General features: G+C 40.9%; 1 long non-coding RNA gene across 1 annotated transcript in view; it reads left to right on the top strand.

Moving 5' to 3' along the window:
- The first annotated feature begins 2,888 nt into the window (after positions 1 to 2,888).
- Positions 2,889 to 13,258, top strand: part of LOC142073507 (uncharacterized) — a 65,621-nt gene continuing 55,251 nt past the window's right edge. The window contains exon 1 of the long non-coding RNA XR_012670396.1: positions 2,889 to 3,010. This is a non-coding gene — a long non-coding RNA (uncharacterized LOC142073507). The remainder of the gene's footprint in view (positions 3,011 to 13,258) is intronic.

The raw sequence follows: 13,258 nt of genomic DNA on the forward strand, positions 1-13,258 counted from the left end.
TGGAACAGCTTGTAAACTTGGTGTAGACAGGAACTTTTAAAATTAGAGTTGGTTTCCTTATTTGTGGGGGTGGGTTTCACATGAAAACAGTACATCTTCTCTGACAGCAAGAGGCTCTTCTTGATGGCGATAATTAAGGAGAAATCCATAGTTACCTTTATTTTTAAAACTCTCAAACATCCTCAGTAAAATATGCACTTTGCTTCCTGTAATGGCAGCTGTATGTTCTCTGGGCAAAAAATTTAACAACTTGTTAATATACGTACATAATGATTTACATGTTAAATAGATCAGCAGAAATCTAAAGTTAAACCAACTACATAGATGTAAGATAAACTTTGAGTTATTGGTCTAAGCTCACACGCAACCAGTTATCCCAGACGGATGCAGCATTTGTGAACTCTGTATTTCTGTAAATGATCAGCTTTTGCCTAATCCAGAGTTCTCCACAAAGGCTTTGTTTACACTGGACTTTCGTCGGTAAAACTTTTGTCATTCAGGGGTGTGAAAAAAACACACCTCCAAACGACAAAAGTTCTGCTGACAAATAGCACCAGTGTGAACAGCACTTTGTTGGCTGGAGAGGTCTCCTGCTGACAAAGCTGCTGCCGCTTGTTGCGGGTGGAGTTTTTTTGTCGGCAGGAGAGCTCTCTCCTGCTGACAAAGAGTGGCTACACTGCGTGCCTCTTAGCGGCACCACTGTAGCGGCACAGCTAAAAGGTGTGTCCCTAAGAGGTGCATAGTGTAGACCTAGCTATTGAGTAGTCATTACTCAAGCAGAACTACCATTGAGCTGAATGGGACTTTCGTAGGCCCTGATCCTGTAAAGATTTATGTGTGTGCTTAACTTTAAGCATGTAAGTGATCCCCTTAAGTTTAACAGAACCATTCAAGTGCTTGAAGTTAAGTCTTTGCAGGATCGGGGCCAGGTAAGGACTTCATGATTAGGCCACTCTTCATTAAGGATCTTTTGTCCTAAGTAGTTGCTTACTCAAGTTGATGCGGAAACTTTGTAGTCTTTATGGACTCCTGTATCGGCTAGAGTAGGCAGGTGGTGGGGAAAGATCCAGCCTGCTCCAGATCTCTAATTTAACAACTGGCATTTCATTAGCTCAACACCCTTTACTGTCCCTTTTTACAGAAACTACATGCCTAGAAGCCAGGCTACCTTCCAGTCAAAGATCACATGTCGTGTTTGACCCAGCATTCTTTATAAAGCAGATTTCAAGTAACCTGCATAGATGGCAACAGTCAGCAGAGATGGAGGTGGGGCTGAGAAGAAGCAACATAGCAGAGGTGTGTGTCTGTCCCAGAGTCTTGTTCATATCTGGTGTGCTGCCCTTCAAAACTCCCTCTTAGTTATTTCAAGAATCTGACTAAAATCATCTGGGGCTTTATCAGGAGTTGTAAACAGCCTTGCATTGCACTCAGGAAAGCCTGGTTCCCCAATGCTGGGATAATTCGGAACATAAATCTGTTACCTTCCAGAGCTATCAGGAAATGTCTCCCCCTTCTGGCAGTGCGCATGTTCCAAGGATTTACATGCCTAAATCTGGAGTTTGTAAAAGTGCGTGTGCCCTTATCTGAACTTGTGTCACACAACCTGGGCTTCTACCTTTTTACTTCTCTACGCAAAATAAAAACAGAATCTCTAAAGGAAGAACATAAATACTGTGCTGCTACTGTGATATTAGATGCAGAAATGGCTTCTGGGCTCTGTAAAGCCTCCGTTCATCCCATGAACATAATGTTGACCGTGCCCATATTAGAAAACCAGACTGTCATTTGGGACCTGATGTCAGTGGGACTTGCATTGGGCTTCAAAGCCAGAATTGTCATAAGTGCTCAGCACCCAAAACTGGAGAGCTCCCCTTTCATTTAGGCACCGAAATAAGTGCCAGATTTTCAAAACGTGATGCTTGGCCAGACCTGCCAACATGGGAGCTGCTGGATGATGAGCACTTTTGAAAATCTGGCCCTTATTTAGCTGCCTAAATGGGAGTTGAGGTCTTCTGAAAACCTGGCAGTTAAGTGGCTAAGGGGTAAAATCTCCTCTTCACTAGGAAAAGGCCACTCTCCGACCCTGTTGCTCCAGAAGCACGTATTTGCTTCCCAGTCTGCAACATTCTGTAGCCTCTCTTTTTGTCCCATGACTGCAGAGGTGTTAATGGGCTACTCCACCCGAAATGATCCCTTAGAATATGTGCTAACTAATTATGCTAAACAATCTGTTCCCCCTTGCACTTAGCTGTGATGCTCAGAGTACCTTTCCCAGACCTGAAGAAGAGCTCTGTGTGGCTTGAAAAGCTTGTCTCTCTCACCAACAGAAGTTGGTCCCATAAAAGATATTACCTCACCCACCTTGTCTCTCTGAATCCACATGGCTACAACTACACTGCATATTCCTCTAATCCAGTCAGTTAATGAGGTCATCTAGCACTAAATTACTAACACGAAATAAACACACTAATCTAGGTGCCACTGATTTTTGTATTGCAAAATTAAAAAATTTTAAAATGTCGCTTTGGTAGTTGCTGAGATTTCTACTTAATGTTTCTGGCTTGAATGCTACTATTTCTCCAGTGCCTCTTGCTCCTCCAACATTGCTTAATGATGAGTCACAAAAACCTATAAAAATCTGAGGGGTGGTGGGAGAAAGTTTTGAGAATCACACATCATTGGCCTACATACTCTGAAAACAGCTTTTCGATATCACTTCTGCATCATAGACAAAGAAAAAGCAGATTGAATTAAATCGAGCCATTGTAGCTCATTTTCTGTTGCCATCTTTTGTTTTGCTCTAGTTGCCATGGCAATGATAAGATCAGTTTTGATAAAATAAAATATTACAAATTATATTGTCAGATTACCTCTTTACAGGAGGCCAGCATTGCGGACCACAGCGTTACTGAAATGAAAAGCATGCACGCTACAGGAATTTCTGCTCTCTGGAAAAATGTTATTGTTGGATTCCTTCAGGAAGGCACGCATATAAAACTCCAATTCCCTGGTGAGTGTCTAGTGACTGAGACCTGCACGATTCTCATCTTAATTTTTGATTGTGGTAGATGGAAATAAATTTACACTCAGCTGTAGCTGACATTTCAGCTATAAGGGCTTTCATACTCTTCTATTGAACAAGTAGGTAACTGTATGAGCAACACTGCTATGCTTTGCATAGGGAACTGTAAACATTACTTAAATGAACTGTCCTCTGTAGAATTGAATGAGAACAGGCCCTATGCCACTATCCCCTAATGGAGACTCCTTTAGTTCAAGAGGTAGGGAAGGAAGTGTGCTTTTGGAGCAAGGACTGACTTTTATTGTCACTTTCAAGATTAAGTTCTCAGTGTCCTTGGTGTGCAACATATGGTGACACACATGAAGTCCTAGGCTGGGATGGGTTTGTCTTTTTAACGCCACAATAACTCCTGCTATTGGTAACTTGCAAAACTATGCCTTGTTGGAGGAATCTGTGTGGTCTGTACCAGGCAGACAAGTTTGCTTCTACTGTGATTACTACAGGGCTGTTAATAATGTATCAGTAAATTGATAACTTCCCTACTATTGGTTAGCTTGGAACATAAATATGCTTGAGTACAGGGAGAGTCTGTGTGAATCAGCAAATGGTTTGATCAGTTTGTTTTTCTTCTAGCTGGGAATATTTCTCTTGCTATGTCTAATCTAGTTGCCAGTTGCAGGAAAGATACAAATCCAAACCAAACACTGTAAAGAATTTGACTAGAGCAGAATCTTAGTTTCCATTTCAGTGCATCCCTATCTCTTCGTTTGTTAAATTCAAGTGCTCCCATTTGTCAGTGTCGTGACTGCCAGGAACACTCTCCAGCCATCTGCTTTTTTGGTAATCCTTTGATTTTTTTTCTTGTCCATTTTTTGTCCAAAATTAGAACTGGCTTGAGGCAAATAACTGAAATAAAACAGAAAGCTGAATTGATTCTCAAGAAAGAATATTAATGTTCTATTTAAACTTTTGCTAAACACTTGGGACTGCATAATATAGAATGGATTTGAGCAGTAGAACTTGAGTGGGGTTGGTACCATTACAAAAAGGAAAGTCACAATTGATGGTCCAATCCAGCAGCTGGGATCCTGAAGACACACACATTCTCACTGTAGTACTGTTCGCAAAAAGAAAAGGAGTACTTGTGGCACCTTAGAGACTAACCAATTTATTTGAGCATAAGCTTTCGTGAGCTACAGCTCACTTCATCGGATGCATACTGTGGAAACTGTTGGTACTGTTGGTGCCCGAGAAAGTGTCATACAGTAGCTTGGTTGAATTTCTTTTATAACAACCTATGATTTCTATGCTATGGTTAGGAAATGGTTGCAAGAGCAGTAAAAAGCACAAGAGAGAAGTTTGACTTCAAAGTGAAGTATAGCAAGGTGGAAGTATTGCACCATGCTTCTTCAACCTTTTGGTGGTACCATAAGGACTTGTTTGTTCAAGCAGGGTGGGTGTTGTGTTGATGGTTATGGTTCGTTTTGGAAGAAGGAGATGAGGCAATCTATGGTAAACTGGTGACTTGAGTAGGAAATTTGTTATGGACTTAGCAGACATTAATAACAAATTCACATTAAAGCTGGGCATAAATATGCTAATGATGTTTGGAAATTAAGCTAAAGTTCACAGGACAGGAGCAAAAATTAACTTTTAGGCAACTTGGCTTTATTCAGTAGTTTGTGAAGATGGAGGTCTATTCCAGTGACATCTAGGAGAAGCTGGCTACTCTTGGAAGTTTTGTAGAGAATACTGCATACAGTACATAACCTTACAGGTGAAAGGTTGGCCCACCCCTCTTCGCTGTGGCAGCTAGATGTTCCTGACAACTCCTGGAAGCCGGTAAGCCTCAAAGGTCTAGGCCCTGCAACTGGATCAATGGGCTGGGCCTAACTGATTTCTCTGGGACTACACATGGGCATAAATGTCCTTGCCCACAGGGATCCAGCTCCGAACACTGGGGCCATGTCGTATAAACTTACTGCCAAGTAGTAACCATACAGTGTCATGGGTGGAGGAGACAACATGTGAGGGCTGCTAAAGCAAAGTAGCATCAAGTGGTAAGGAAGGAAGGTAGCAAGTTTCGGGCACTTAACAAAGAGCTCTTTCTGTTAAAAGAAGGGCAAAGATTACAGGAAATGGTGATGGCACATCCTAGGATGAGATGTGTCGGATGCGACAGAGTAGATTGATAGGAAGCACTTTTGAACTCTGGCATAAAGTGTCACCTGCCTTTAGAGATGGTAACCATACTAAATAATGATGAATGTTGTATAGTCCATGTAACTAATATTTAGTTGGACGGGTGGTGAGAGAAAGACTATTTCTTTTCTTCTTAAGAAAAATGCATCAAACTTACCTTGATCTGAATCCAACAGCTTCATGAGAGAGCCAAGAGCAGCAGGTTAATGTTGAAATCTTACAACTCTGTCTTATTCAAAGAGGTTGGGGTATTTTTCCAGAAAGAAGATAGTAGCCACTTCTCTTCCTGGAGAGACAAGGGGGAGATTCTCTTCAAAGGCACAAAGGAAATACTAGTTGGACATCTAATTCCCATCGGTGCCTTTGGAAGCTTCTCCAAATTCTATGAGAGGGTATTTTTTCATCATTTAATAATTTTCACTGAAAATCAAGTCAAAAATCTCTGCTGTAATTTTGGAGGGCACCATAACATTGTCAGAATAATGGGGCTGCCTCAAACCAGACACAGCTGGTAGATCTATGCCCCTTGACTTGCAGCCCGTAAACTGAGAGCTACTCTCAGATGTCCATGTCAGAGTAATGGTAGGTCCTCTATTCTATACATGCACATGCTCAGCACTTTCACTCTTAAATACTAATAAAGTAGCAGGAGGGTAAAAGTGCAATAATTATTTGAGCAGGGGTGAGGGGAAGAAATTAGGTAATATTTTAACCAGACTGCTGAAAAGCATTCAAAAATGCTGAAAGATTCTGAGCCCAACCGTTCTCTCACTGAAGTCAGTGGAGATTTTGCCATTGACTTCCTGGCAGCGGGATTGGGCCCCTTATGACATATTATATTTTTTGTATGTGGTGCTATAAATTACTTTCCCACCACTCCAAAGACATTAACAAATCTTTTCAAAGTACATTGTGAAAACCATTGTACTGTACATGCCTCTTAAACTGCTTATCCATATGGAGGATAGTTTAATATAACGTATGGCTTTCTTTTCTCTTTCCCTTCATTTTTCTTTGCTTTTGCCAAATGTTGGCAAACTCAAAATCCCTCCTTTCTATTTTTCAGGTAAAATTATGGCAAGTGCACTCAGTAGTATATTATATGGAACTGACTTACTGGAAAGATGAGTTTAACTTCCTGTCTCTTTACCAGAAGACTGTTTTTTTTTAAATGCATTTGTAATTTCCTTTTAGCTACTTTTAAAAAATTAAGTTGTTAGGTTTTGACTTGTCATTTCATGGTAGGAATGTTCCTTTCAGCTCTCTATTCACCTCTTAATAATCAAGAGAATATATTGATTCTTCAGGGTCTGGACGTAGCAGCAAACTGCTTGCTAAACAATCTAACTCCACCTGAACACTTCCATGCTTCCTTTCCTACTCTAACTACACAAACATTCAGTCAATTATTTCTTTGCCCCGTATGGTGTTTTGGCATTTAGTTAAGGGCTTTCATTCATTGATTTAGTCAGCTGGTGATTGTGCTCTTCAAGGAGGTTATTTTATTCTAACGAGACACTATTTTCTTTTGGAAGGAGAGTAATAACAATGTCATGCTCCATCAAATGTGCCTGAAGATGTCATTGGAAAATGAAAAATTCTTGTGTGTTCTAAGTTGTTTGTGGGAGATGAAGTTTTCCAGTTTGGCTGATGGGCTGAGAGCTGATTTACACATACACACTTGCACAGAAACAACTAAACTGGCTTTTATTCACATCTGTAGTTATTTTGGTGCAAGACACCACTCATTTTGGATGTTGTTATTTTGGATTAAGGGTGTCCTCTTTTGATTTAGTTTAACACCCTTAATCCGAAATAAGAATGACCACATACAGCCGTGCACCAAAATAACAAAAGACGTGAATTAAAACCTGATTTAGTTGTTTTGGTGCAAGTTTGTGTGTGTGTGTAGCCACCATGTTCCACTGTGACCCCACATATATTGTTCTACGTGTTCTCAAGTGATGACACAGCCTCCTCGTACACTGGAAAGACTTGTGGGTGGGATTTTTGAAGTAGGTGGGAGTTTTACTAGGACATCAGTGGGAACAGAGTTAGGAACTGCGCACTTTTGAAAACACCACCCATGATGTCATTCTGGCCTCATAGTAAGGTTGACTGGCTCTTCCATTGTGACCTTATGTGGGGTAGTTATGGTCTGGAAAATATGTAACAACCTGAAAATAAAATGTGGAGGGGTGAATATGTAGAATTTTATACACACACACACGCAACCAATTCTGAACTGCTTACTCCCATTCATAAGCAGTTACTCAATTCCGTTCATTCCAATAGGATTACTTGGTTGAGTAGATGCTCAGCAGTGGGAGTAAATAGTTCGCAGTCTGGCCCATAGTGTATATAGCATTCAATCTATACATTGTTTATGACACACCTTTGACTGGAAACTTGCAAAATACTGACTAAGCTTCTAAAGAAAAACATAATTTACTATTACAAGCAATTGTACCAAAGAAATTCTGGTTTCTAGTAGTTTCCATTCTTTCTGATGAGATTTAAGAAATTTGGTCTGGGTCACTGTCATAAATATAAAGGGAAGGGTAACAACCCTCCTGTATACAGTACTATAAAATCCCTCCTGGTCAGAGGCACAAAATCCTTTTACCTGTAAAGGATTAAGAAGCTCAGGTAACCTGGCTGGCACCTGACCAGAAGGACCAGTAAGGGGACAAGATGCTTTCAAATCTGGGGCGGGAGGTTTTGGTCTGTCTGTTGTGTGCTTGCCGGACACAGATCAAGGAAGCAAGCAGTTCAACTCCATTAGAATTAGTAAGTACTATCAAGGGATTGGTTAGCTTATTTAGCTTATTTTTTAGCTTAGCTTTATTTAGCGTTAGCTTATTTTTGTTTTGGCTTGTGATTTTCTCTGTGCTGAGAGGAAGGTGTATTCCTGGTTTTTCTTTTTGTAACTTTAAAGTTTGGCCCAGAGGGAAATCCTCTGTGTTTTTGAATCTGACTGCCCTGTAAGATTATCTTCAATTCTAATTTTACAGAGGTGCTTCTTTTACCTTTTAGCTTTCTAATAAAGTTCTGTTTCTTTTAGAATCTGATTGGGGTTTCTTTTTTGTGTCCTAAAAAAAGCCAAGGTTGGTCTGTGCTCATCTTGTTTACTCTCAAGCCTCCCCAGGAAAGGGGGCGCGGGGTCTTAGGGGGATGTAAACGGGGAGTAGGAAATCCAAGTGGTCCTTTCCCTGAGTTTGTCTAAATCACTTGGTGGTGGCAGCATTACCTAATCCAAGGTACAAGAGAGAATTTGTGCCTTGCGGAGTTTTTAACCTAAGCTGGTAGAAATAAGCATAGGGGGTCTTTCATGCGGGTCCCAACGTCTGTACCCTAGAGTTCAGAGTGGGGAGGGAACCCTGATAGTCACCGATGGTCATTAAATATCTGTAAGGTGCTAATCCTATTTTGGGAGCCTAATTGTAATGTTGCAGCTTGAAAGTGCAGGTGGAATATGGGTAGATAGTCAAGATATTCTTCATTTCCTTTCTTAAACCACTTCATAGTGTTGCTATGTGGTGTTAAACAGCTGCTGTGTTTCAGCTCAGAGAAAGCTGCAGTAATAATTTGTAATATAATATAATTATAATATTATAATAGTAATATTAGTTTGTAAAAAGCAAAAAAAACTACTCAGCACCAAAACGTTTTCATTGTATATGTTTGTCCAGGGTTAGCTATGCAAGGAATGATTTCAATACCTGCATGAATTTTCACTAATATCTTGGTTTGGACATAATCTCCTGGGACAGAGAATAGGCCTGTCATGAAAGGCGTTGCAGCATATGACAGTGTCATGAAAGAGATGATCTCTAGGAATTATGTAGTGGAATGTAAAGATCCTTGAAAGTAAAACATGAATTTACTTTTAATGCTTTCTCCCCATTAAGTGTAAGATTTTAAAGAAGGAAGCCCACAGTTTTCCAGTCAATTTTATTCCAGATGGTGATAACCTTCTCACGACCTGTCTCAGGCATTTTGCTTTCACCTGTTAAAATAAGGGCATCTAGTTTAAAAAAAAGTCTACCAAATCCATGTTGTTTTACAGGCATAAGTCTACCACTTCAAATGTATGAACTTGTCAGTGAATTTCTGACACCAAGTTATGTTATTTAATGAGTGCTATTAGGTAGTTCTGTCACTTAATAGGATTGAGGGTTGGAAATGCCATGTAATATCACTTCACCAGAAAAAAATCAACAAACGGTTCTCAGTAAAAAACCTCCATTTTCTTTTGATGTTAGTAAGATCTGCTGTCACTTTGGAATGGAACCCGACAGGGCTGTTTTCACAGGCCTACAGCTGCCATTTTAGGAGTGGAGGCAAGTTATTCTTGGCAGTTTTACCTCAGGGCACCTAAAAAAACCACCCCAAAACAAAATACAAAAATCCCTCCCTATGTCTGAACAAGAGTGAAGAAACGTAGGCTATTAAACAATCAATTTTAAGCAGCTGGAGGATGATAGGATTATAAGGAATAGCCAGCATGGATTTGTTAAGAACAAATCATGCCAAACCAGCCTAATTTCCTTCTTTGCCAGGGCTATGGCCTAGTGGATTGGGGGGAAGCAGTAGATGTGATATATTTTGATGTTAGTAAGGCTTCTGACACAGTCCCACATCATGTTCTCATGAGGATAAGTAGGAGATGTGGTCTAGGTGAAATGACTATAAGGTGAGTGCACAACTGGTTGAATGATCATACTCAAAGAGTAGTTGTCAGTGGATTGCTGTCAAACTGGGAGGGTGTATCTAGTGAAGTCCTGGCAGGAGCCAGCCCGGGTCTGGTACTAATCAGCGGATGGCACCAAGCTGGGAGGGTTTGGAAGCACTTTGGAGGACAGGATTCAAATTTAAAAGGACCTTGACAAATTGGAGAACTGCTCAGAAATCAACAAGATGAAATTCAGTAAAGACAAGTGCAAAGTTCTTCAGTTAGGAAGGAAAAATTGAGGGCACAGCTACAAAATGGGGTATAACTGGCTAGGTGGTGGTACTAGTGAAAACGATCTGGGGGTTATAATGGATTGCAAATTGAATATAAGTCCATGTGATGCAGTAGTGAAAAAGGATATCCTCATTCTGGGGTGTATTAACAGGTGTGTTCATATGTAAAACATGGGAGGTAATTGTCCTGCTCTACTTGGCACTGGCGAGGCTTCAGGTGGAGGACTGTGTCCAATTCTGGGTGCCACACTTTGGGAAAGACATGGATAAAGTGGAGAGAGTCCAAAACAATAAAGTGTTTAGAAAACCTGACCTATGAGGAAAGATTTAAAAAAACTGGACGTGATTAGTCTTGAGAAAGAAGTCTGAGGGGGGACCTGATATTTATGGACATGGAGAATAAGTAATGGACTCAATCTGCAGCAAGGGCGATTTAGGGTACCTATTGGGAAAAACATTCTAATTTTAAGGGTAGGTAAATTCTGGAATAGGCTTCCAAGGGAGGTTGTGGAATCCCCATCATTGAAGATTTCTAAGAACAGGTTGGACAAACACCTGTCAGGGATGGTCTAGGTTTGCTTGGTCCTGTCTCAGCTGAGGGGGCTGGACTTGATGATCTCTTGAAGTCCCTTCCAGCCCTACATTTCTATGATTCTGTGATAACTGGGACAAAGGGCCGCTCTCAGCCTTGTGGTCATAAAACTGCATTTAGTTTTAGGAAATAACATCTGAACCTGTAAAAAATGCTAACTGGCCATTACTATTGTGGTTTATATTAAGATTGTACCTAGAGGCCCCAGCTAAATGGAGGGTCCCATTGTGAAAATAGTAAGAGACAGTCCTTGCCCTGTCTAAGACTCTAAGAGTTTACAGTCTAAATAGATGAGAGGTGGGTGGGGAAACAGAAGCCCTGAGAGGTGAAGCGAATTGCCCAAGGTAGCACAGTAGGCCAGTGGCAAAGCTGGGACTAGACTCCAGGACTCCAGACTCCTAGTCTGATGCACTGTCTGCTGGTCCATGCTGCCTCTTTAACAGAGCTCTTCAAAAATCCCATTGTTAATCACAAGCATGTTGAGGGCTGAGAACTTTCTAGGAGATGCTGAATGAGTTCACCTCCCATAGAAGCCAGTAGAGATGTTTGTTTACTCTAGGCTATTTTTCCAAAAAATTCCCACTCTTATCTCCAACAGTTGTAGCTACCATAAAAATACTCGGGCAGGCAAGGCTTCCTGGGCCCCTGGCATGTTCAGCACCACTTGTCTTACCATGCTTTGAGAAGGTGTAGATAACAGGGTGGTAAAAATGCCACTGGGTTCCTGTTTACACTAGTCCTACCATCAGTGGAGCCCAGCTGTGGTAGCCAGTGGTGGAAATGGTGTGGGAGGTGGAGAGGAGAAAAGGCTAGTGAAGAAAAGGCCATAGAGGTGAGCGTGGCATATGTTAGTGGAGGTTCTGTTTTCGATACTAGCACGCAGGACTGTGCATTTGGTCAGTTCGGAAATCCATACAGTGCTTTGGGGTCAAAGGCATTTTTTTATCCCTTAGGACTAAACAATGTTCTCTACATTGCAGAACTTGCCACCAGTTGGAGTGTAGCATGTCAAAGTCATCTTTCCACATGGGCTTGAGAGGAGCAATTCTGTATTTACTGTTCCTCAGATAGGGAGCTCCATTCGCCACACACCAAATGGTGTGAGGGCTGAGTGTGTTTGGAAGAAGCAGTCCCTGCCTTTCCTCTGGGAAACCCCTTCTAGTAACACTTCACATTTGCATAGCTCCTCTCCCAGTCATGGTGGCATGGTACTGGAGTTGTTTTCCCTTCGGAGCAGGCTGACATGCCAACTTTAATGGAAGTTACATGACTAAAAACGTAGGTACCACTTAAATGTTGGAGAGTTTAAAACTTGATACCCATTGGATTTTGCATCTTCCCTACTAAACTGAACATAAGAATGGACATACTGAATTAGATCAAAGGTCCATCTAGCCCAGTATCCTGTCTTCCGACAGTGTCCTATGCCAGATGCCCCAGAGGGAATGAACAGAACAGGTAATCATCAAGTGATCCATCCCCTATCACTCACTCCCAGTTTCTGGCAAAGAGAAGCTAGGGACACCATCCCTGCCCATCCTGGCTAATAGCCATTGATGGACCTATCCTCCATGAATTTATCTAGTTCTTTTTTGAACCCTGTAATAGTCTTGGCCTTCACAACATCCTCTGGCAAGGAGTTCCATAGGTTGAATGCGTTGTGTGAAAAAATACTTCGTTTGTTTTAAACCTTATTAATTGCATTTGGCGACCCCTACTTCTTGAGTTATGAGGAGTAAAATAACAATTTCTTATTTAGTTTCTCCACACCAGTCATGATTCTATAGACCTTTATCATCTCCCCCCTTAGTCATCTCTTTTCCAAGCTGAAAAGTCCCCGTTTTATTACTCTCTCCTTATATGGAAGCCTTTCCATACCCCTAATAATTTTTGTTGCCCTTTTCTTAACCTTTTCCAATTCTGATATATCTTTTTGAGATGGGGCAACCACATCTGCACGCAGTATTCAAGATGTGGGAATATCATGGATTTATACAGAGGCAATATGATATTTTCTGTCTAATTATCTATCCCTTTCTTAATGATGCCCAACATTCTGTTTGCTTTTTTGACTGCCGCTGCACATTGAGTGTTTTCAGATAACTATTTACAATGACTCCAAGATCTCTTTCTTGACTGGTAACAGCTAATTTAGATCCCATCATTTTATATGTATAGTTGGGATTATATTTTCCACTGTGCATTACTTTGAATTATCAACATTGAATTTCATCTGCCATTTTGTTGCCCAGTCACCCAATTTTGTGAGATCCTTTTGTAGCTCTTCACATCTGCTTGGGACTTATCTATCTTGAGTAGTTTTGTATCATCTGAAAATTTTGCCATCTCACTGTTTACCCCTTCTTCCAGATCATTTATGAATATGTTAAATAGGACTGGTCCCAGTACAGAACCCTGGGGGACACCACTATTTACCTCTCTCCATTCTGAAAACTGGCCATTTATTCCTATTG

The sequence above is a fragment of the Caretta caretta genome, chromosome 10 (assembly GCF_965140235.1).
Source record: "Caretta caretta isolate rCarCar2 chromosome 10, rCarCar1.hap1, whole genome shotgun sequence".
Classification (NCBI taxonomy): Eukaryota; Metazoa; Chordata; order Testudines; family Cheloniidae; genus Caretta; species Caretta caretta.